Genomic DNA, 25205 nt, shown 5'->3' with positions numbered 1-25205 from the left:
TTATATCAATTTCTTTGTCGAAATGAGTTGAGACAGCCATTTTATAGAGTTCACGAAAAATAGTTCTAGTATCATGAGATATGTTCAAACTATTTTTTTAATTTACCGAACAAGTGGCCGTGCGGTTAGTGTCGCGCGGCTGTGAGCTTGAAATTGCGAGATAGTAGGCTCGAACCCCACTGTCGGTAGCCCTGAAGACGGTTTGCCATAGTTTCCCATTTTCACACCAGGCAAACGCTGGGGCTGTACCTTACTTAGGGCCACGGCCGCTTCCTTTTCACTCCTAGCCTATCGTCACCATAAGACCTATTTGTGTCGGTGCGAAGTAAAGCAAACTGCGATTTTTTAAATCTCTACTCCTAAAGTCGATCAAGAACTGGGATTATTGTAGAATTAATCCGTAATACGTCTACTGTAGCAAGTCACGTTATGTCAGAACCAGCAGAACGGTTGTAAAACGTATTTTGCCTCCTCATAAAATACTGAACTTCCTTCCTGAAAGAGGAAGATAACACAAATAAAATCAGGAAACCGTATCTTAATAGGTGAAGTGAACGACAACAGTCACTGTTGTGAAAGAAAATGAATCCTGAAACGTGGTAGACTTATCTGCAGTTTCACCAAAAACAGTAAATAAAGGGATTGTTCTTAAGAAAGAAAAACACAAAGAATTCAATACCTTCTTGACGAATCATTATGGAGAAAAAGTGGACAACAAACGGACACCTCTGCTTCTTCAAGACATCATACGTATAGCTGCGAAATGTCAGATAATGACTCGGGTGTGGAAGATTTCATTGACAACAATGGGGCACTGTTAATATAACAGCAGGGTGGGTGATGAATTTTTAAGAATTTTTGAAAGAGTACAGCTTTTATATTTTAAAATCAAGGTCACGATTTAAGTATGAAAACAGAGTGGGCCGATTGCAGAAACGGCATTTAGACGATGTCTACTGTTAAACAATGCCTAAGTATGGCTGCCGCATTGCAGAGACGTTATTTATCACTTAGACACTGTCTAAAACCGATGTTCAACCGGTCATGTTTAAACACTGCCGAGAGCACTGTTTAACCTCAAATGACAGGAGTGAATCACAATCAGAGGTTATGTACCGTGAAATATGTAATTTGCATTATCATGTTGAGACGATTCCGGGAAGAAAGGTTAGTCCGACGGCCTCTCTGTGGGTCACCCGCTGCTAAATGGCAGCAATTCGTTTGACATGCACGGGGAGATAATCAAAAAATAAGGTTTCGCTTTACGAGAGACTTGTTTCCTGAGACTGACAAAGTAACAGTCCCGTAACTGTCAACTTGAATACAATTCTTGGCAATCGATATACTGTATTTTATTATATACATGGGGTAATTTCCATGGATTTATAGGCCACTTCGACTACATACATATCACAATTACGTGTCCCGATCGTCTGAGGGCTGTCACATACATCAACCGGGAGAGATTCACTTATATTTACTGCCAAGTAAACACACACAATAGTGAAAACTAAAAAGTAGGTTGTATGGGATTTTTATATATATAATCGCATAGGTTTTCGGCAACTATCAGATAGGAAAAGGCAAGTGGTGGTGATTATCGTTTAAAGAGGACTGGGGAAGAAGAGCCGTGGCCATAATAATAGCCCTAGTATTTGCCTGGTGTAAAAATAGGGAAACTACGGAAAACAATCTTCACGGCTGTCGATGATGCGTTTCGAATCTACGATCTCCAGAATGCAAGCTACATCTATATGGCCCGTACATCACACTCGGTTACACATTACTATTGCTTCATCTTCCCTTCGTCGAAGCTACCGTATTTATGAGTAGATTACACTCACTGTAACAACATTATAATGAAAGCTACACTTCCCCGTACCGTGGCGTGTCGCTTTAGTGTCGATAATATTATGAGATTTAATTTGCACCGAAAGCGATACTCTTATCTGTGGGTAAGTCATGCTCAGCCATATTTGAGTAATGTGTAGGAAGACAAACAGCTGACTGGCGTTCGGCGCGCGCACCGACGAATTTCATTGGTTGCGACAAGCAAAGAGTTGCATGAAAGATACTTCTGTCTCCATTTTCAAACCAAAATTGAAACTTTAAGGGATGTCTAGTTAAACATCGACTGAACATTGTTTATGCAATGGAAGATCGTGAATGATTTAGACGTTGTTTAGGTAGACGATGTCTAAGGCTTAAAACTAGTCATCGTTTCTGCAATCGGCCCAGTATGTCTAAATGTTAGTACCATATCCAAGCATACTATCTTCGTGAGTTTAACAACGCTTCACTGTATATAATACAATAATTTAATAAAAAATTTGAACATATCTTGACAGATATTACTGCAAAGTCCCGTTATCGAACAAAAGAGTCAAGGTTCATCTCTTCTCCTTTTTCTCTTCTTGCTACTGGTTTAACGTCGCACTAACGCATCGAATGTTTTCGCCGACGGAAGGATGGGCTAGGAGAGAGGAGCTAAGTGGCCGTGGCTTTAATTAAAGTACAGCCCCTAGGATTTGTCTGGTGTGAAAATGTGAATCCACGGAGAACCATCTTCTGGGCTGCTGACGGTGGGATTAGAACCCACCATCTCCCGAATGTGAGCACACAGCTCCGCGACGATAACCGCACTGCCAACTTGCTCGGTCGGGGTCTATCTTTTCAACCTAGACAAAATAACTTCTTGGTACGAGCACGTTATACCTGAGCATAAGAGGGTTCCGTTAAGTCAACAGCAAACTAAGTTACTTATTTAAAATATTTACAGTATTAGTGAGTTGAAAAAGGTCCTAAATCCTGGAAATGGGCCCTTCTTCTACTTAATGATGCTCACTCGTTTCCAAGTTTGTCGTGTTATAATGCACACGTGTCTGTTCTTTGATTTTAAACACGGAGGATGGAGAGGCTTTGAGTGCGCACGGTAGCGTTGTGAAAGGGAATCCAAGGGACTAGAGAGATAATCAATGTTACTGAAAGCGGTGGTAACGGCTTCAAGTTCCAAATTTCGCAGTAATTTTTTTTTCAAGGGAGAGTCAAAATATCACATGCAAGCTCATACTCATTTTAATGGCTTCTTGAGTGACAAATTTCAGCTATTACGGCGGGATGTATGCGATAATACAGTAATAATATAAGAGATCGACAGTCGTAACATGGCCCGCTTTATAGTGCGCCGTATCACAATATTACGGTCCAAATATCTTCACTTTCCGTTAATAAAATATTCGAATATTGCGCCATGCAGAGCCCGAACTCCATGCTTTAGCGGGAGACGAAGCCCCTAGAGGGAGCTGCAGTCCTTGCGGTTACCCATGGAAACCCCAACGGGAAGCAATTTTTATTTTGAACTTACTCTCGATAGATAGCGTTCCCAAGCGAGTCAGAATAAGAGAAAGAAAGTCACGAGACAGAGACAGAGATGTTTGAATTTGTCACGTGAAGCCAGTAGCATCAACAACACGTAGCCAAATCTGAGCACTCCAGGCCTAGTAGCGTGCTAATCTGAGATGTTATTTCCACACGAGTTTAAGTTTCGGCGAATGTAAAACACTGGAAAATGTTGATTGGAATTATGGAGCACTATTTGCACCATAGCAGTGACAAGTACGCATGTTAATGGTTTCCTTACTTAAATTCAAACCGGGCGAGTTGGCCGTGCGCGTAGAGGCGCGCGGCTGTGAGCTTGCATCCGGGAGATAGTAGGTTCTAATCTCACTATCGGCAGCCCTGAAGATGGTTTTCCGTGGTTTCCCATTTTCACACCAGGCAAATGCTGGGGCTGTACCTTAATTAAGGCCACGGCCGCTTCCTTCCCACTCCTAGCCCTTTCCTATCCCATCGTCGCCATAAGACCTATCTGTGTCGGTGCGACGTAAAGCCCCTAGCAAAAAAAAAAAAAAAAAAAAAAAAAACTTAAATTCAAATAACCGTTGGAAAGGGACAGCCGGTTCACAAAGACAATATCTAGTGAGAGCGGGGATGTGCAAAGCCCAACGAAAAGTGGCCATACTACTCGTATATAGCGTAGACAGCCGTGTGAGATCGAGGTCGTTGCTGAAAGACCGGTGCATAGTGTGTGTCGCTCGTACCAAACCTAGAGACAAAGTGCCTCTAACAAAGTGATTTATAAAGCTATAATTAGGGAGTAGACTAGCTCATCCAAGCATTTACTGGGAGGAAATAAATATCGTAATTGGATCAATTTCTTCAATTTATTGTTGTACGCGTAAGTTGACTGTCATACGGACCTGTTGTGACCGGGTATCACACCCATAATAGGCTCTACTCAGGGTCGGACTATTATCATAAGTAGCAGATTAAGTTAATGACATCTAGCCTAGGTCGCGGCATTGTTCGCGAATACATACAAGACAGTGAAGAGGTGTGTCATACTTCATAATCCAGTTTCCAGGATTTGCCGAGGATCGACAAAGAAGAAGACGGCATCTGTAATGGCGTTCCCAGGATTCGAGTGCCAGGCTTCAGGATCTAGTGCACATAGCGCCAGAATGTGTTAATTCCACAAAGCAGCCCTGGACGGCGCGCTGAGGTAATGACTGAGGATTTCAGATGAGTTGAACTGCATTTAAGCATGACTTGTAGCTATAGATTCGACTCAGGGCATTTTCAGTAATGTAAATTGGACCGGAGGTACACCCGCCCCGTGCATTTAAAACTAACGCCTCGTAGAAGGCCATCTATAACTGGAAATCGGAAACTCATGTCGGTAATAGTTTGAATATTCCTAGACACATGTCTCTCCTATCAACTTAGATGCGCCCTCTGGTGCGAGAATGAACAATTAATTTTTGAAGTAATTTTGGGTGTCAAGGTTTCCTAAACTGAATTGTTTATTAATGGTTTTTGGTGTTCTAAAGTTAGCCTATCAACATTTCCACCTCTTCCCGCCAACTTAATTTGTTAGCCAATAAGAATATTTGTACATTTATTTAATCAACCAATCAGAAATTTTTGATATTTATTAAATTAACCAATAGGAATTGTGGGTGTGTCAGGGCCTCGGCCCAGATAAATCTGGAACCTTACTTTCCGCTATAAAAGCTGTGACATTTCGGGCCATGTTGTCTTAGTGATCACTCCAGTCTCGAGGTTAAGATTGTGCTCATAGAGGAGGTGGGGGCTGCCTGGTCCGTCTCCAGAAGGCCCATCATCTCAAGGTAATGGCAGACCGTTTGTAAGCATGTAATAGTCTCAGTTAGATAGTTCGAGGGGGCGATTTCAAATTCTCAGGAATGTAACTTTTATTTTCTCAAATGTAAATTTGGAACTTTAAATGTAAATTCCAAACAAGTCTAAAGAACTTAACTGAAGTTAGGGAATAAAGAGTGGGGTTGGCTTAGCCTCTGTAACGTCGGGCCATAAGCCCACATAGGGTTTTAAGTATTTTCATGTGAGTTTCAATGAGTGCAAGTCTCCGCCTCCTAACATTTTTGATTTTTGACCAGTAACTTTAACCTTTGTTTTTAGCAGAGGCCACGTAGAATGGGTACTTGTTACTCCTGTCAGAGTCAACTTTATTCTTTTCATTTTAAGGCACATCAGACTGTTGTGCCGAAAAGACAGTGAATACTGTTTGTTTTTGTTAAATGTAGGTTGTGTCTTTGATAGACCTGGAACGTGAACATTTTAGAGAATAGTCTCCTACAGTTTAAATTTCTAGAGCAAAGACGCTCTTCCTACTAATGTAAAAATTGGGAGATCCGTCTCCTTGACTGTTGGTTGGAAGGAGCAATAGTGCTCATGTAAACTTCGTAATTAGGGAGCTTCAAGCTCAGGTTGTTAATTGCTTGATTATTCTGATTTTTTCCTAATAATGTTACCCATGCATACGAGCTAGACCTTGTACCTGAATGTTGTTATTTGCTTTGCAAAGTGTAAAGTGTGGAAGGAAAAGAAAAAAGGAAAAGAAATATAGCTCGAATTTTAAAGTTTTAAATTAATCTTTCGGGTCTTGTATATCCACCCATTCATGCCCTTACCTTCTTTCACCTCTGCGTTCCACAGATACCCCGGAACAAGTGGTAGCAGAGCATGGTTGTATGGGTCTGGATAAAGCCCCTTTTGACGGGTACTCATAGGATTCGATACCGAACTGTAAATTTTTCTTCGTTTTTGGAGTTTTCAAAATTTTGTCAGCTTTTCACTCACTGTGTCTGGATCTCGAGAAGTCCTTGCACCGGGATACCTGCGCCAGGAGGAATTAATCTATGAACTCTTAATTAGGAAGGTCCAATCTAGTGGCACGGTTGCGGCACACATTGCGAAACTTAATGAATCTTTAGGATTTCCCATCTGTACCCCAATATTTGGGGAGAAGGACATTGATGAGGCTGTGTCTACTATCACTGATAATACCACGGAACTAACATCTGTTGTAAGTTTCTTTGTAGTAAGTGATCCTTCTACCAATCAGCTTAAGTGTGTTTCACGTTTACAATAGGTCTAGTGACCTATTGTCTCTAAAACTGAAGGACGATCATGCTAAAGAAGCTAGTAATTTAGTCGAACATCTTTCTGACATGTCTAATAGGGTTAGTCAATTTTCCGGAGCCGCTAGTGTTTCTTCTTCTTATTTTATTCATGGGGCCTCTAAATATTTGTTCCTAATTAGCGTCGACCTCTAAGATCTTTTGCTACCATGTTTTTCCTTCATTCCCACCTAGATATACCTGCTTCATTCACAAAGCTGCAGGTTGTTTTTATTGGGTCTAAAGCCGCTAGTGCTAAAAGCGACGATGTTCAAACTGTAAACTTAACAACGGAAGAGGATTCTAGTAGGTCTGCTGAGAGTAGAAAATCGGTGGTTCGACCACAAACTTCTGCCCCATCTGAACAAGTATCTGAGCAACTAAAATAACTTCCACCTTTCTTAGTCAGTAACGTAGCGTTTGAACCTTCTCAACCTCCAATGCCGTCCCCTATTATTTCGCCAGGATTTAGCAGCTTGCCCCACCCCTTAGCCATGTTGCTTAAGGGCATCTCCAAGTTTTCAGTAAATTCAACTAACGATGTAATTGTGTTTCTGAGATTCCTAGTTGAATTTCAGGATCATGCTTTGGTGTTCGCTCTGTCTCATTCGCAAATTCTCCAAATTATTTACCCATATTCTGTAGGCGTCCTCTCGGATAAAATCGTGAAGGCAATAGCTGCAGATGTTCTATTGAGGACTTCCATGCCTATCTCCTGGCTAACTTCATTTCAGTTAAAGCTGTGTCATCTCGAGTCCAAAGGTTGTATGCGAATTTGTCCGATTTCATCCAAGGCATAAGGTGCTATACGAGGGTATTCGCTCTTCATTTTCCCGAGGATCAAAATCGTACAGACCATTGTCGAAGGAATTTCTCCATCATACAGGTCGTACTTATGTTTTGCTTCTCGACCTCAAACCTTCTCTGAACTTGAGGCAATGGCAGTGTCAGCCGAGGGGGTAAGGTACGCTGACACTTTGCGAGTCGCCAGGGAGCCCCCTCCGTCATCTAACAGTTCTCGGCTACTACCTCGCCGACCTTCCCTCCACGCAGATCGGCTGAACACCTTCGCAATAAGTGTCACATTGTAAAAACTGGTGGTATTAGGAATGGAACAGGCCCGTCCCAGGGTTGCTTTTAGTGCGGGTCGTTCGCCCCTGACCAAACATTGTACTTCACCTAAGAGCACACCTTCCTGTCCTACTTCTGGTGCTGCCTCCAGCAGGAAGTGACCAGCGCCGTCGGCTGAGTCACCAAGTTCAGCTTCATGAGGCTCAGCCCACGCTAAGTCGGGCATCGAACCCTTCGATGCAGATATCCTCTCTAATTTGTTCTTTGAAGGCCCAAGGGAATGCCTTAGAATTGCTTCTGAGATCCCAGGATTCGTGCCATTTCTTAAAATTGAGGTAAATTATGAACCCGTCACTGCGCTATAAGATTGAGGAAGCGTTAGCTCCATTATTTCTGAGGAGTGGTATTCTTTTTAGGTTGAAAACCTGCTGTAAAATTCCATATTATTGTTTGTCTTCTATCAGATGTGTTTCAGCAAATTCTTCTCCTTTAGAAATTTTAGGCTTTATTTTTGCTAAAGTTCGCATTTCAAACTTTGCTTGGAAAATTAAGTTGTTTGTTGCTAAACAGTTGCCTTGCCCTGTAATATTGGGGGCCAATTTCATGTTGCATTCTGGTCTTGTGCTCGATCTTCAGAGCAAGACGTGCACATTCAAATTTAATAGTAACGTAAATATTCCTCTTTTAAAATGTAATTCTGCGCCATTTTCGTATATTTCGCCTACCCAGAGCAAGATGTCGTTAGACCTTACACATCTACCTGAGGATCAGGCTGAGGGTATTCGATAGATAGATTAGATAGATAGATAGATAGATAGGTAGATTTATCATCAACAGGTTATTTTCCCAATTAAATATACAACAAATACACCTTAAATAAATAAGACTAATTTTCTAAAATAATAACCAAGTTCAAACAAAATATAGAGACCTTTATGTATGCATATTTACAACAGCTTAAATAAATAACTACAACCCGTGTCTGAAAAGTTCGGTGAATGGTCTCATGAAATTAGGACAACATAAGTTACACACAAAACTCCTTTGCTACCCTTCAAAGAAATCTCCGTTAATTACAGCACACTTTTGACATCGACTGTAAAGCTGCTGGAAGCTGGCAGCAAACGCTTCTTTTGGAATCTTCCGGAGAACCCTTTTCACGCGTTGTTGGATACCTGCTACACTGTCGAACCGGTGGCCTTTCAGGGCTAATTTAAGATGGGGGAACAAAAAATTCTGCCGGCGCCAAATCCGGAGAATACGGAGGGTGTGGAAGAAAAGTCACCTGGCGTTCAGCGAGAAACTGGGCCAAGCGGATCGCGGTGTGCGGACGGTACAGATCAGGCCGAACCCGTCTGATACGTTGCAGTAGCCGTTTCAAAACTCCCTCGTAGAATTCCACGTTGACAGGTGTACACTGGGGTACAAATTCATGATGAATAACACCATTGCTCTCGAAGAAGGCGATCAGCATTGTCTTAATCTTGGACTTTGTGCGCCGAATTTTCTTGGGAGGCGGAGAAGACGCTGAACACCACGCCATTGACTGTCTCTCGGTCTCCGGATCATACTGGTAGCACCACGACTCTTCTCCTGTAATGATGGTTTTCAACACCTCCGGATTTTGGTCACAAAAGTCAATGAAATCTCCCGACGTTTCCATCCGAATTTGCTTCTGCTCGTCTGTCAGGTTGTGCGGTACAAACCGGGCAAAATCTTCCACTTTTTCAAATGTTCGTGAACAAAGGTTCTTACACTGTCCTTGCCTACACCCACTTCATTCGTAAGGACGGTCACCGATCATTCGTAAGCATCTGTCGCACTCGTTCGGGATTGTATGGAGATGTGCTTGCGGCTGGTCGACCCGAACGCGCCTCGTTCTCAACACCTTCCTTTCCATCTCGAAAGCGTTTAAACCAGTCAAAAACGCACTTTTTACTCACTGCTTGAGCGTGGTAAACTTGCACTAACATTGCGTGTGTTTCCGTTGCCGTTTCGCCTAGGTGGAAGCAAAACTTCATGTTAACGCCTTGCTCCGTTTTGCACTCCATTGTGAAATTACACGAGTCCTCACACTGACTCCGTACGATGTGTTGAAGTGTTCAACTCCGTTTAACTGTGTTGAGTTGACCGATAGGGTGCACTTGGTGTCATGTGTCGCAATGCGTATGCACGAGGGCATCGTCCGAACTAGCACGGTGTACAACCTACGCGACCATTGACCGAACGTTTCAGACACAGGTTGTAAATAAATAAATAAATAAATAAATAAATAAATAAATAAATAAATAAATTAAATAAATAAATAAATAAATAAATAAATAAAACTAAATATCCTTAAATAGTTGACATTATTAAACTACATCTAGTAACATTTACATGTTTACAAAATTTACAGATAGGACCTTACATTCATGAGTTCATTAGGGCACGTCTGGTTTTAGACGGGGGTGAATGAAAAAGGTCCACTGATTCACCCACCTCATTGAGTGATGTTAGTGCCCTCACAAGCCGTGATTTAGCCCCGAGCCACAGTTCTCACTTTAGGAAGATGAAAAATATACCTTTGCCTAGTATTGCGACGAGGAACATGTAATGGAATTAGCTCAAATATTGTTGAGCAATCCACACTATTCGTCAGACACTTGTAAAGAAAGAGGGCATTGGCACATCTGCGGCGTGAGTGCAATGTCCTCATGTTCATAGTCTCACAAAATGACTCGTTATCGGACGAAGACGAAGAAATACCAAAACCCTTGTAGCTGATCCATTTCACGAACCTTATTTGGACTCTTTCAAAGTATTGTATTAAATACTTCTGAGAAGGTAGCCACACCTCGAATCAGTAATCTAACAATGGCCTGATTAGAGTGCAAAACAAAGTTGTTAGAGTTCTAGAAGAAACGAATTCGGCACAGTTTCTTTTCAGAAAGCCAAGTAATTTAAACCCTTTCCTAGAAATCTTGTCTAAATGTTTCTCGAAGGAAAGATCATAACTGTTTGAAAGTGGCACATTTATTTCATTCACACGTGCTATTTGAAAATTTCATATATGATAAGGGTAATTTACTGGTTCCTACTTACGTGAAAAGGTAATTTCATTGCATTTTGAAGCATTCAAACCCAGCAGCCAATTTATACACCAGTTACTTAGGAGGTTTAAGTCAAACTGTAGCAACTTACAGTCCAACTCACTATTGATCACCTTAAAGATCTTTAGATCGTCAGCATAGAGAAGGCAATTACTGTGTTGTATAACTGATGTTATATCATTTATGAATATGACAAAGAAAAGAGGACCCAGTAAAGAGACTTGGGGGACACCTGAAGTATGTTGGTACGGCTTTGACATAATACCATCAACTTTTACTACGCAAACCCTATTAGTGAGATAGCTTCTAATCCACTCCAAAGCACTTCCTCCTATCCCATATGCTGACAGTTTGATGAGTAGAATGTTGAATGGAATCAAAGGCTTTGGAGAAGTCCGTGTAAACAACATCCACTTTTTGCCTCCTATCCAGAGATTCTGAAATTAAATTGATATACACCGCCATATTGGACGCGGTAGACCGTTTCTGTACAAAACCGTGCTGCGCTATATTAATATACTGTGAAACTGAACTGTGCAATATCTTATACACGATCTTCTCTGCCACTTTTGAAATCAGGGATAACAACACAACAGGCCTATAGTTATCAAACGCCATTTTGTCTCCTTTCTTGAACACTGGTATGACGTAAACTTTCTTCCACTCACGCGGAAAATAACCTGACGAGAATGCCATATTTATTATGATGCTTAGTGGCCTACCTAGCTCAGATGCACATTCTTCCAAAACTATTGCGGGTATGTCATCTGGACCACATGATATGGAGGTATCCAAAGATGCAAGAACTAAATATACCTCTGCTGGAGAGGTCACTATTGAAGTTATTCTTACATCACACACGGATGAAATGGATAGTTTACACTTTGAGACAGGTGAGTGATACTTTTCAAAGGTATCTGTAAAACTGTCCAAGATGCTCCTTTTGTCCTGTAATCCTTTCCCGTCCTGAAGCATAGTAGATGGCAGGCGAGATGACCTCCGTTTATTGTTTACAAAATTCCAGAGACACTTTGGGTTGGCATCTAATTTCGCTTCCATCTAAGTTATATAGTTTCTGTATTTTTCAGCTGAAGACGCTTAAATTCACCGCGTATGGTCGAAAATTGCACATAATCACTACTATGGCCCGTTTTTAAACTTCCTTCTTGCCCTCTCCTTTTCTTTTAATTTATCTATTACCTCAGAGTCGTACCAGCATGGGTACTTCCGCGTGCTAACTATCCGTGACTGTACAGTGTCTTATTACAGCGCGAAGGAGGTCGTAGAAAAGAGTTAACGCCTTGTCGACGGAGGGTGAGTCTTCGACTAAATTCCAGGGACAAAACCAAAGGAGATCTCTCATTTGAGGAAAATCGGCCTTAGTCCATAATTACTTTTTCCGTCTCACAGCAGTCGTTTCGCGATGTATTTTCGGAAACCCTTGGTATTTCATTTTTTAATTTCGTGTGGCTATTTCTAGCCGAGTGCAGCCCTTGCAAGGCAGACCCTCCGATGAGGGTGGGCGGTATCTGCTATGCGTAGGTAACTGCGTGTTATTGTGGTGGAGGATAGTGTTGTGTGTGTTATGTGAATTGCACGGATGTTGGAGACGGCACAAACACCCAGCCCCCGGGCCATTGGAATTAACCAGTGAAGGTTAAAATCCCCGACCCGGCCGGGATTCGAACCCGGGACCCTCTGAACCGAAGGCCAGTACGCTGACCATTCAGCCAACGAGTCGGGCACCCTTGTATTACTGACCTAATTGAATATAAGACTGAGGTAACGGATTCTATTCCTGTAAAATTACCTTCATGTAGGCTATCTCCACCTAAAATGAAGGACCTTAAGGGGATCATCGACCAAATGTTGAAGGATGGCATTATTCGACCTTCAAAGTCGGCGTATTCATCGCCCATTTTTCTTGTACCGAAACCTCAAGGTGGTTTCAGGCCTTTCATTGATTACAGGGCTTTACACCGTAAAGTAGCATTACAGTCAGTGCCCCTTCCTGATTTTCATTCGTGTTTCTCATGGTTTCGTAAGGCCATCCTAGATCTTAACCAAGCGGATGATCAGATTCCTCTGGTGAAAGAATTTAAAATGTAACGGCTTTTGCCACTGATTGAAATTTGTACGAATACAACCGCGTGCCTTTCAGGCTCCTCCCGGGCGCGGTTGTCCTTATCAGACTGCTGGATAGCGTCTTCTCCGACATCAAATTTGAATATTTTACCATTACCTTGACGATGTCGTGGTGTTTTCTGAAACCTTTGAAGAACACTTGGATCATTTTAAGGAAGTCCTAAATCGCCTTCGTAAGGCTGGGTTGACTGTTGAATTATCTGAGGTAGCTTTTGCTAAGTCTTCTGTGTCTTTCTTAGGGCATATTGTGTCGCCTGATGGAGTTTCTGACGTTAAAGGAATCGCTAGGTTCATTGGCAAGGTGAATTTCTTCAGGAAATTTATACCCAAATTCGTAGGAAAGGCGTCAAGTTCGAATGGGGGCCATCGCAGCAAGCTGTGTTCGAAGATCTTAATTTAGCTCTCTGTAAGCCCCAGTCTTAACTATGCCTGATTTCTCTAAGAAATTCATAGTTCAAACCGATGCCTCTTAATCTGCTGTTGCTGCTGTCCTTCAAGAAACCGAACTCGGAAGGCGACATATTGCCCATGCGTCAAGGACCTTTTCGGCTCAAGAAGCCAAGTACACCATATATGAATTAGAAGGACTTGCAGTCATATTTGCCTTGGAGAAGAGCCGCCTGCATCTGAAGCATATAAAATTTGAGTTAGAAACTGACAATTAGGCTTTAAGTTCGGTTTAGCTAGGCCTCATCGTGCTGGACGTATTGTCCGTTGGGCTATCTGGATTTCAGCTTTTCAATTCGACGTGCAACACATTACGGGATCAGAGAATGTGGTCGCAGATGGGTTAAGTCGCATTTTTTCTGCGACGTTGATCCGTTGAGCATGAGGAAAGTTCTTCTCCTTCCACTTCCGTACCTTCTTGTGTTAGTGCTAAGTAGGTGGATCAAAAGGTTAGTTGCACTAACGCGCCGCAGCAACGCGCTGTGTGTCGCAAACGTGGTCACAGCGGAGAAAGGGACAGACACTGCCCACACGTCTGTTAGGCAGGTCACTGTGGTGTCTCGTCTAGTATTGTGTGAATAGCGGCCAAATGCAATGGCGCGTCAACTGGACGTTCACTCCAAATATGAGGTGCGTGCGACAATCCGATTCCTATGGGCCAAAAGGAAGAATTGCACAGACATTCATCGTGAAATTAGTGCTGTGTATGTAGAGCGGGCCATTTCCCGGCAAGGTATCGTAAAGTGGTGTCAGCAATTCGAAGCCGAACGCACGGATATCACGGACAGCCATCGAGAAGGCAGGCCCGCAACGACCAGGACCCGTGCAAAGGTCAACAGTGTGAATGCGATCATTAGACAGAACCGGCGCATTAAACTGAGAGAAATCGCGACGCAGCTGAACATGTCGTATGGCAGTGTGTTCGCCATTGTTCACGAGGACCTTGGATATCGTAAGCTGTGTCAAAAATGGGTCCCACGTCTTCTCACCGATGAGCACAAGGAACAAAGTTTCCAATCCTCCCTGGCATTTTTGCAACGCTATGCCGCAGACGGCAACGGGTTTCTGCGGCGAATCGTCACAGGCGACGAAACGTGGGTCCACCACTTCACCCCCGAAACGAAGAGAACATCAGTGGAATGGGTTCACCCTTCAGCCGGTAAGATTATGGCGACAGTGTTCTTTGACAGGGAGGGTTTGATGCACGTGGAATTCATGCCGAAAGGAACGACGATCAACGCGGCGTCGTATTGCCAAACGTTGCACTGGTTGCGTAAAGCGATTAAAGAGAAGCGCCGGGGTAAATTGAGCTCCGGTGTGATTTTGTTTTACGATAACGCAACACCTCAGAAGGCCCACCATTTCAAGTGGGAGGTCTGGCAACATCTACCCAACAGTCGCGACCTAGCGCCATGTGACTTTCATCTGTTCGATAAGCTCAATATAGAGCTCGGTGGTCGACGTTCCCAGACCGATGAGGAGGTGAAGGCCGCTGTCTCCGAGTGGTTGCAGAACGCTGGAGTAAATTTCTGTGCATCCGGCAACGACAAGTTGGTTGTGCGTTCGCAGAAATGTTTGGAGTCTCTTGGAAACTATGTGGAAAAGTGACATTACAGTGTATATCGTTATAGTCGTGTTGCTGTTGTATAGGTGGTATGATGAAATGGCGTATGGCTTTTAGTGCCGGGAGTGTCCGAAGACATGTTCGGCTCGCCAGGTGCAGGTCTTTCGAGTTGACACCCGTAGGCGACCTGCGCGTCGTGATGAGGATGAAATGATGATGAAGACAACACATACACCCAGCCCCCGTGCCATTGGAATTAACCAATTAAGGTTAAAATCCCCGACCCGGCCGGGAATCGAACCCGGGACCCTCTGAACCGAAGGCCAGTACACTGACCGTTCAGCCAACGAGTCGGATGGTGGTATGATAAGTGGCTATAACTGGGAAGTGAAACTTATTTTTTGATCTGCCCTCATATTTTGACTGATGATGCTATGTTATTTCGTGATATCGAAAAATATAATCGGGATTATTATTACTTGCCTTTGTATAGTCACTACAAAATATCACCCTCAAATCAATCTCGGGCTGGTTCCTATAATCGAAACCCTTTCCTCTGGGGAACATGTAGTCCCCGCCCACCTTATCTGCACCATCAACTCAAATATAATTATAAAGAAACTCTATCTCCATAAAAAGTAACTGTCGAAAAATCTATCTTACGTTAAATTAAAATAATAGGAGAGGTTCTAGAATACTTTTATTCACTGTCGCCCAGTAAATTATTGTTTCAAGGCCCTAATTGTCATCTGCGGCCGAGTTACAACAACTGGCGTGTGATGCTGGCGTGGGGTAAAAAATCACGCACGCACGCACGCACGCACGCACGCACGCATAAGCTAGTTATCGTCCATGTTTCACTTCCATACAATGCCTTCTATCATATTTATTTTTAACTACGACAAAACAGCTTCATGATCACTAATACCATCTATTACTTCACTTTCTCTATAGAGCTCATCTGTTTTTACGTGCACCACGTCCAGAATTTTCTTCCCTCTAGTTGGTTTCATCACTTTCTGATTCAGGTGTCCTTTCCAGTTTAACCCACTTGCCATTTGTTGGTCACACTTCCTGTCTTTCGCATTACTTTCCCAATTGACGTTTGGTAAACTGAGATCACCTGCTGCAATCACGTACCATTCCGTATAGTTACCATGCAGCTGATTATCTTATCAAATAATTCCTGATCATCCTCTGCGTCACCCTTTTTAGCTCTGTACATTCCAAAAACATCAAGTTGCCCATTACATTTAGACATGAGCCTTACACCTAGAATTTCATGTTTGGCATCTTTAACTTTTCCGTAGCTTAGAAATTCTTCTTTCGCTGGGATGAGTACTCCCTCTCCTACCAATTCCATCCTGTCTCCTCGAGAAACACTCCAGTTCCGTGAGAAAGTTTCTACATCAATTATATAATTGCTTAGCCATGATTCAACTCCTATTACAATATTTGGTAAGTATATATCTATTAAATTACTTAAATCTATTCCTTTCTTTACAATTTCAACACTTAACATTTTTATGTCGTCCGTACTTGACGTCCATATCTCTGTACGCCAATCACCATTCCCTAGTCCACCCCGTCTCCCTGAATGTACCTCCCTACAATCCTCCTAAAGAAACTTCCTTACCTTATACGTACCACTGCAATTCAAGTGAAGACCATCTAAGCGTTGATTCCTACTTCCTACCCACCCATTAGGATACAGAAATCTCACTCCGAGTTTCCCACATACCCACTCCATGGTCTCATTTAAATACCCCGTCACTTCCCAGTCAGTATCCTTCCTACACAGTATTCCACTGATAAATACCTCCGCTTCCTTAAACTTCACCCGTGCTGCTTTTACCAGATATGACATAGCCCCAACTATGTAGGTACTTGTATCTATTTGCCGTACTTTGCTAGTAACAATGTGAAACACTACCACCTCCTCCTCCTCTTCTACTTTCTTGAACATCTGCATTAACCTAATTCTTGGACAACACTCTACCCTGGTTCCCTTTCCTCCACACACTTTCCCCACAAGTCTAACAACGGAATCCTCCATGACAAGAGCCTCAACCCTATCCACCTCATTTGGTACCCACCCCTCACTGTCTCCCCTATCTTTCCTGACAGCTGTAGAAGCTACTTCCACCTCCCGTACCTCCCTCCCATGACCCTGTTCCACCCGTCTTTTCCTATCCTCTACTCTACTTTTCCCTTTCCGGCCTTTTCCTTTCCTCCAACTTAACAGTTCCCGGTTCCTCATAATCTGTCTGTTGTTCTGTCTGCAGTGGCTCATACCGATTTCTCACCGGCACCTGTCCTGAATTCTGCTCCTGAATGGAGCTCTTAGCCTGCAATTTCCTTCCCCTTAACACTTTAGACCACCTATCATCTACAATTCCGCCCTTTTCTTCCCATCCCTTTTGTACCCCTGTTATATGCCGTACATTGCTTGAGGGAGGCCTACTTTCCTTCCTGTCCTTTGATGGAATCCTAATTATCTCCCTCAAACTCTGCAACTCCTCCCTGATACTCCTCAATGCCTTGCCACACTCACAGTTTCTACACTTGCATCCCTTAGCCATTCTTTACGGAATAATGTAAGAAAGCAAATATAAAATAACTTATTCTGTGCAAAAGAAATCAAAGGAATAATATTGTCTAGGTTAGTGTACAAAGTTCACACGACAATAAGGTAATTCATACACTAACTACACTACAATACTACTTAGTCGTAGCTTACTTCTGAAATTTAAGCTAGCGGTACTGCGATTTAAAAAGTGTTCTGGACTGCTGAGTGTGTATCTTTACGACTAAAATGATTTTCTATCGCGTCAAATAGGTAAAACGACGAAGTAACAACACCGAAATGCCTTTGAAATAACTGATTCTCATAGGAATACACTGGCACTGGTGATCTGAGCAATATGGCGAAGCGCGCAAAACTCGGCTTCAGCGAGCGAGTGCGTTGCAGTACGTACAGCCATCTCTATATTACTCTGTGCTTGTTTGATCATATCCACCACCAGTCTCTCTAAACGAAGCAGGGAGAAAACCAAGAAGGAGCCCTTCAAAAGTCACATCAAATACATCAATTTCCAAAACATGAGGAGAAAAGAAAGCAGTAGATCCAAGGATGTGGACGTGATGGAAAGTGGAACGTACATTCGTGCCGGGTGTATTCCCAACATTTTTCTGATAGTGATTTTGGACGGGATATAAAGGGCGTACTATTAGAACTTCCTCTCAAACGTACGCTTAACAAAGACGCTGTTCCCTTTATAAATTCGGTTGTTTTGGGTAGCATAGAACAAGTGTCAAACGGCAGAGTAAGAAGGAAAAAAGGGACAATAAAAACTGGCTGATGAATTGCTAAAAGATTCAGAATATAACATGGCCATTGCAAATTCACCACCTCCTCCAGCCACTAGACCTACCCAGGTCCGTAGTAATGCTAGATGACGAACGAAAACCTAATGATGCCCCTAAATTGAAATTAGAGGTATCGTAAAGCAAATTACAGTGAAGTCGCGTGGTTATACGTAGTTTGCATAATGAGTTAATTAAATGTAGGAGTTTAAACATTTCTATCCAGGGCATTCACTCAAAAATAGTGAACGGTCAGAGAGGAAGTTTTACTGAAAATCAAATAAAGGTACTCACAAAACACCACAATCGCGTGAATTGCCTGATAAAGACATATCAACGGCTTTCACTTTAAGGTATCTAGGGAAGAAAACTACATTACCCTCTGCCTGGACCTTCAACGCTGGAAAAATGAGCTTGAAAAATTTACACCCGAAGTGGAAGTGGAATTCTGGAAGATACTCTGCGTATGATGAAGATTGCTGCTGTCTCATATAAAGGCCGCGAGAAAATTGCATTCCTCCAGTTTGACGAAATTCACGTCAAAAGTGGTTTCGAATATGACCATAAAGAATTAAATTATAGGCCTCATTTCACAGTTCACAAGCTGTGATGGTGAAAGGATTGTGCAAGAATTGGAAGTAAGTAATTTACACTGATTTCGATAAAATAATGACAAAAGACACTAGACAATTTGATTTCACGTCTTTCAGAAATAGGGTACAGAGTAGTAGCGTGTGTCTGTGATATGGGCGCAGTGAATCAAGAATTATGGAAAGCATATGGATTCGATTGAATAAGAAACGTGGCTCTTTGCTATTTGCTTTACGTCGCACCGACACAGATATGTCTTATGGCGACGATGGGATAGGAAAGGCCTAGGAATAGGAAGGAAGCGGCCGTGGCCTTAATTAAGGTACAGCCCCAGCATTTGCCTGGTGTGAAAATGGGAAACCACGGAAACCCATCTTTAAGGCTGCCGACAGTGGGGTTCGAACCCACTATCTCCCGATTACTAGATACTGGCTGCACCTAAGCGACTGCAGCTACCGAGCTCGGTAAACATGGCTTTTAAACATACGGACGTCAGAAAAAGTGTACGTCTTTGCAGACACCCCTCACCTCTTGAAACTAATTAGGAACTGGTTCCTCGACAAACGGTCTAGAAAGCCAAGAATAACTGCCGAGAGGATTCGTCGTGCTGACCACACGACACCTCGTAATCTGCAGGCCTTCGGGCTGAGCAGCTGTCGCTTGGTAGGCCAAGGCCCTTCAAGGGCTGTAGTGCCATAGGTTTTGATATGGTTTGGTTTCCTCGACAATGGCTTCGAATATTCTGATGGTAATGATGTCTCGAAAGAACCTGTGGAAGCCCTGGTTAAGAATGAGAGCCGCGAAATTAAAGTATGTCACAAAATCTAAACTGTAGGGACACTTAAAGGATGAATATAAGAAACGCTGCAGAATTAATGTCACACAGTGTAGCTGCAGCATTACGTCATTTCACTTTAGGAAATGATGCAACTGTTGTTGAAAGCACAAGCGAATTCATTGAAATTGTTACTCATGAATTCTTACAATCCGGCAATTTCTTAAGTCCCTAACAAAAACGTGTATGGTCATCAGTTAAACTGTGTGGCCTTAATTACCCTTAACGCATAGTGATTCATATATGAATCGCACAATTTTCTAGCTTGCTGCTTTAACCTGTTACTCTATTTTTTACGGTAGCTTCAACCAATCCAACACATATAATAGTGATATTTTTTTACATAGCATAAGACAAAACAGCCCTACAGCCAAAGGTACTCCTTTCACCCCGTCAACATCCACACTTACCAACCACCGTTTATTTTAGGTGGGCTCTCACCATCACATTACCTACGGTCCTGCAAGTATGCTTGCGCCTTGCAATACGTACCCACGGCCAGTAGGCAGTAATGATCGGTCTTTGAATGTTAAAAGCTTAGCGAAAAATTGTTACAACTTCTACTACTACTAAAATATTTTCATTCCTCCCCTGAAGGGGGAGGCGGGCCTCTTAGACGGTGACGCCGTCCCTCTGGCCGGGAGATGTGTTACTGTGAAGGAGATGCACGGAGGTCAGTGGGTTGGCGGCCGTGGCCTATACTAGAAGAACCGTTCCGGCATTCGCCTTAGTGCAGGAGATTGGAAAACCACGGGAAACCATTCTCAGGAAAGCCGACGGTTGGGGCCAGCCGTGAGGTCCAGCCCTGTCCCGTCTCCCTAATGCAAAGGCGTAGAGCCACGGTAGAGCCTCCTCCGCTCGGTTGGCCGGTCAGAGTGCAGAGTTGTTGGACTACTGACCAGCCGTGGCCACTTATGGCCCAAGACCCACTTTGCATCTGCCGACGCGAAAAATTGCGAAATATCGTATATATATTCCATTGAGGCAAACCACATCACATACGAGTGTTAAGGTATTAGCCCCACTTAAGAACTGTTGGCATGGCTTTGCTGGCGGGACCTAATGTTTACACTGCACTAAGTCTTCTGGTATGGGCTAGAGCAATTTTGTTACTTTCATTGATCTGTCTCTGTCTTATCCTTTGGCTTTGACAATATGAAAGTGACTGAGGTATGAGTGATGCTAGTAATGCCATTCCTTACGCCGCCAGTCCCTGCTATGAATGGTGTGAAACTGTTGCTCATAGGGTCGGTTGGTGCATGCATTTCAGTAGGCTTGGCAGACTGATATGTGATAGCAACTTCTGGTTCGGTGAGGAAAGCAACGGGAAACTACCTCACTCCTCACTTCCCTAGTACGCCTCTTCAGTGATGCCTAGGCCATCTATGACAGCTCATGGTGGAACTGTTGAGGATCCAACCAGCTTTCGGGCTGATGACTAAACATACATACAAGAACTGTTGGTAAGTCTTAGAAATTGAATGCAATTTGAAACTTAAAACTTTAAGTGCAGTGAACTGCAAGGGGAGAAAAGTTAACGAAATGTTCCAGAAAGCTAGGAATGAAGGAGACCTACATTTTAACCCACCACTGAACCAAGATTCACTAGAAAATTTGTTTTCCCAGATCCGTTATCGAGGAGGATTATACGACCACTCTACCACGCTGAACGCTCTTTATCGTATTCGGATGATTATTCTCGGAAATAATGCCGGTAAAATATACAAGGTCCGCCTTCTGTGGTGTATTGGTTAGCTACCAACCCCGGAGGCCCAGGTTCGATTCCCGGCTCTGCCACGAAATTTGAAAAGTGGTACGAGGGCTGGAACGGGGTCCACTCAGCCTCGAGAGGTCAACTGAGTAGAGGTGGGTTCGATTCCCACCTCAGCCATCCTGGAAGTGGTTTTCCGTGGTTTCCCACTTTTCCTCCAGGCATATGCCGGGATGGTACGTACCTTAAGGCCAAGGCCGCTGCCTTCCCTCTTCCTTGTCTATCCCTTCCAATCTTCCCACCCCCCACTATGATCCCTGTTCAACATAGCAGGTGAGGCCGCCTGGCGGGGTTCTGGTCATCCTCCCCAACTGTATCCTCCGATCCAAAGTCTCAAGCTCTAGGACACTGCCCTTGAGGCAGTAGAGGTGGGATCCCTCGCTGAGTCTGAGGGAAAAACCAACCCTGGAGGATAAGCAGATTAAGAAAGAGTAAATATACAAGAAATACACAAATATAGGAACACAAGAATACGCGAACAGAAACCAGTGATGATCACAAATACTGTCGAAGTGTATAACATCGCGTTGTGAGTTAGATGATTCTTCTGTTTTGAAGAAGGCACATGATACTGTTCCAACAGTTACCGGTGAAACTGACACTGACATGGAGGTCGAAGGCTTGAATTACATTGTAGATTAGATGGATAAAAAATACAAAAGCACTCATTCACACTTAAGTTTCCAAACAAGGATAGGCGGAACAGTCGACAGTACGTATTATTCGTGGTCCTGGGTTGGAAGTCAGTCATACGGTGGTCTTACAGAGCCAACAGCTCAGTGGTCACAAACTGTACGAGATATGGAGATACGATTCTGTTCTTATCACGGACTTACAGTCTGATGAAGGCCGGGAGTAATACAGAACCTGGTTTCTTTAATGTATGCAAGTGATCCTAATTTAAGTAGCGACCTGGTAGCCACGTTTGTGAAAATGAGGACATATTCTCGTACAAAATTTGTAAATAAACATGAGGAAAAAGGAAAAAGTGAAAGCAATCATGTCAACGTTATGGAGGATAAAGTCAAGGAGATACAAAATGAAGGATTTACCAGTTAAGGTAAGATACACTGTACCAGAATAGCACTGTTTATTTGTTTTTTCGTTCGGTTGCTTGTTTATTGGTAATATTAAATTTTCTTTTAGCCCGAATGCTTTATTGGTTTTCAGTAGCGCAGTGTATCCGCTAAAATCCCTTTTGCAATAACAATGATCTTGTGAGACGATTAGCTGTATTGTAATTAGGGTTACCAACTGAAAATTTCCAAATGCAGGACATTTAAGAAAAATTCCTGATAATTTCAATCGATAACAAAATTATACATATATTACACACAAAAAGCAAAGTCACCTCCGTACGGGCCATGAAGGTCCTTGGAGGAGTGGAAGGTAAAGGCTTCCACCATTGTTAACCTCGGCACGTGATGGGATAGAGTGGTTAGCTCTACGCCCGGCCGCCTTTGCCCCCAGGAATTAACCTGGTAGGCTGAGTGAACCTGAGGGCAATATGCACCTCCGGAAGTGGAAATCTCGTTTCTTAAATTTTACGACTTCCTGACGGGGATTCGAACCCACGTCCTTCCGGGTGAACCGAGTACGCCTTTACCGCCTCGGCCAGGCAGCCCCTCTATTACACACAACATTTTACAAAAGGAAATACCTTACTTAATGATCAGTCCTTGCTGCAGTTCATTTCCTTGAAGCTGCATTTTCAACAGAACCTACTTTTGAAAGAAGACGCGAGTTATTTTCTTGAAGTACATATTTATAAAATTCTTCACACGACACATCTTTGAAATTGAACTTCACAAGTAACATTCCTTTCACTGATTCTAACCAACAAACGGTTCCTTTCCTTTGTCCATTGGGCATTTATGAATGAAAATACACGTTCAGTGGAGGCATTGCTGCCTGGTATGGTAAAGAAAAACTGGCAAATGTTCAAAATTTCAGAAAATACCTCAATGTTCTGGCACTTATTAAAAAAACAGACCATTGTTGGTCTAGTGTTGTATCTTCATCCAAAGTTGAAGTTTTAGAATAAGCCCTTACGTTGCAGAACTGGTCGAATAATTTTGAATCATCTATTTCTACACCTTTTGACTGTAAGTACTGAATACATGGTACAATATCGTCAAAGCTGAGGTCTTTAATATTTTGAAGTTTCAACCATTTGAAACACTTGAATTCCTCTATAGGATGCATCCATTTATCCAAGTACTCAGTGTAGGTTTCATAGAAACAAGATACATTCTCCATAAACAGTTTGCATTCTTTATCCAAACCATCTTCTGAAAATGTATTTAACATCTGTCTGACTTTAAGGGGAATGAATTGACCTTCAAGTCTGCCTTTCAATGAAGATTGGACAGATTCTAATAGTTCAAGCACTTCTACATCTGAATTATGTTCTTTCTCAAGTGACAAAATTTTATAGTGAAAAATGTGCATGGTTGAGGAAAAAAGCAAAAGATAGAGCTCTGAAAAGTCATTTTCAAGGAAGTTTCTAATTGATGAAGGCACTGACTTCCTACGGTACCCTGAGAAAGAAAGTAGGATTTCAGAGCTGGGAACAATTGCAGGATTTTTTCAACTGCTGGATACAATGTTAACCACCTAGTCTTAAAATGATTTAAAAGCTGCAGATAATTTACATCAACAAATTCACAAAAGTCTTTCAGTTCCTGAGTGCGCACTGCATATATATGAAAGAAGTTGAAAATTTTCATCACCACAGACTCAATATCAACAGGAAGAGCATCAGCTCCATGTTGCAAACAGTTATGTAGAATGTGAGCAGGACATCCAACACCTACTATGTTTTCATTCAAGTCTTTTTTGAGAGTAGAGAATACATTCTTCCCTTTCCTGCGTGCAAGGCCTCCAAAATTAACATTGGCATTGTCTCCAGAAAATGCAATACATCTAGAAGTAATTTTATGCTTTTTGAGAGTATCTGAAATGTTGTTGTATGTTGGGTATTCAGCCCGAAGGCTGGTTTGATCCTCTGCAGCTCCGCCAACAGCTGTCATAAATAGCCTAGGCGTCACTGAAGAGGCGTACTAGGGAAATGAGGAGTGAGGTAGTTTCCCGTTGCTTTCCTCACCGAGCCAGACGCTGCTATTGCATATCAGTCTGGCAAGCCCAGTGAAATGCATGCACCAACCGACCCTATGAGCGATATCTTCACACCATTCATAACAGGGACTGTCTGTATAAGCAATGGTATTACTAGCATCACTCATACCTCAGTCACTTTCATATTGTCAAAGCCAAGGGCGAGACTGGGACAGTTCAATGAAAGTAACAAATTTGATATAGCCCATACCAGAAGACATAGTGCACTGTAAACACTACATCTCGCCAGCAAAGGCATGTATCTGAAATACAGGAGGAAATTCATTCAGAACTTTCATTTGGACATGCTTGTAAATCAAGAACTTTTATCTGAATGCCATTATTTTTGTAATCAAAGAATTGGATGACAATTGGAAACAACTTTAGTGCACCGTGATTGCTTGCATCTGTTCCTAGGCCAAAAAAAATGGAAGTTTATTGTTAAGATTTTCAATTACAATATCTGTCGAGTGAGGAGCGATAACATTATTTATTATGGCTTCTGTTTTAGTTCTTGCAGAGGTCAGTTTCTGTGCTACTTCAGAACCTAAGAACATACTCTTATTCAATTTAGCTGTGCAGTCCATTGATTTGTACGACTGGTGATGGAAAACTGTATGAAATGACATTGTAGCTTCTGCGGCTTGAACTTTTTTATCATCTGGTGCATATTTGGGAGTGACAAATGATAACATTGAACATGATA

At 42.6% G+C, this 25205-nt stretch overlaps 1 protein-coding gene across 1 annotated transcript in view; it reads right to left on the bottom strand.

Annotated features, from left to right (window-relative positions):
- LOC136863523 (fatty acyl-CoA hydrolase precursor, medium chain) overlaps positions 1–25205 on the bottom strand; it is a 289996-nt gene that overhangs the window by 25457 nt on the left and 239334 nt on the right. The window lies entirely within an intron of this gene.

The sequence above is a fragment of the Anabrus simplex genome, chromosome 2, assembly GCF_040414725.1.
Source record: "Anabrus simplex isolate iqAnaSimp1 chromosome 2, ASM4041472v1, whole genome shotgun sequence".
Lineage (NCBI taxonomy): Eukaryota > Metazoa > Arthropoda > Insecta > Orthoptera > Tettigoniidae > Anabrus > Anabrus simplex.
The sequence above is the reverse complement of the archived record's forward strand: the minus strand, read 5'-3'. Positions and strand labels throughout refer to the sequence as shown.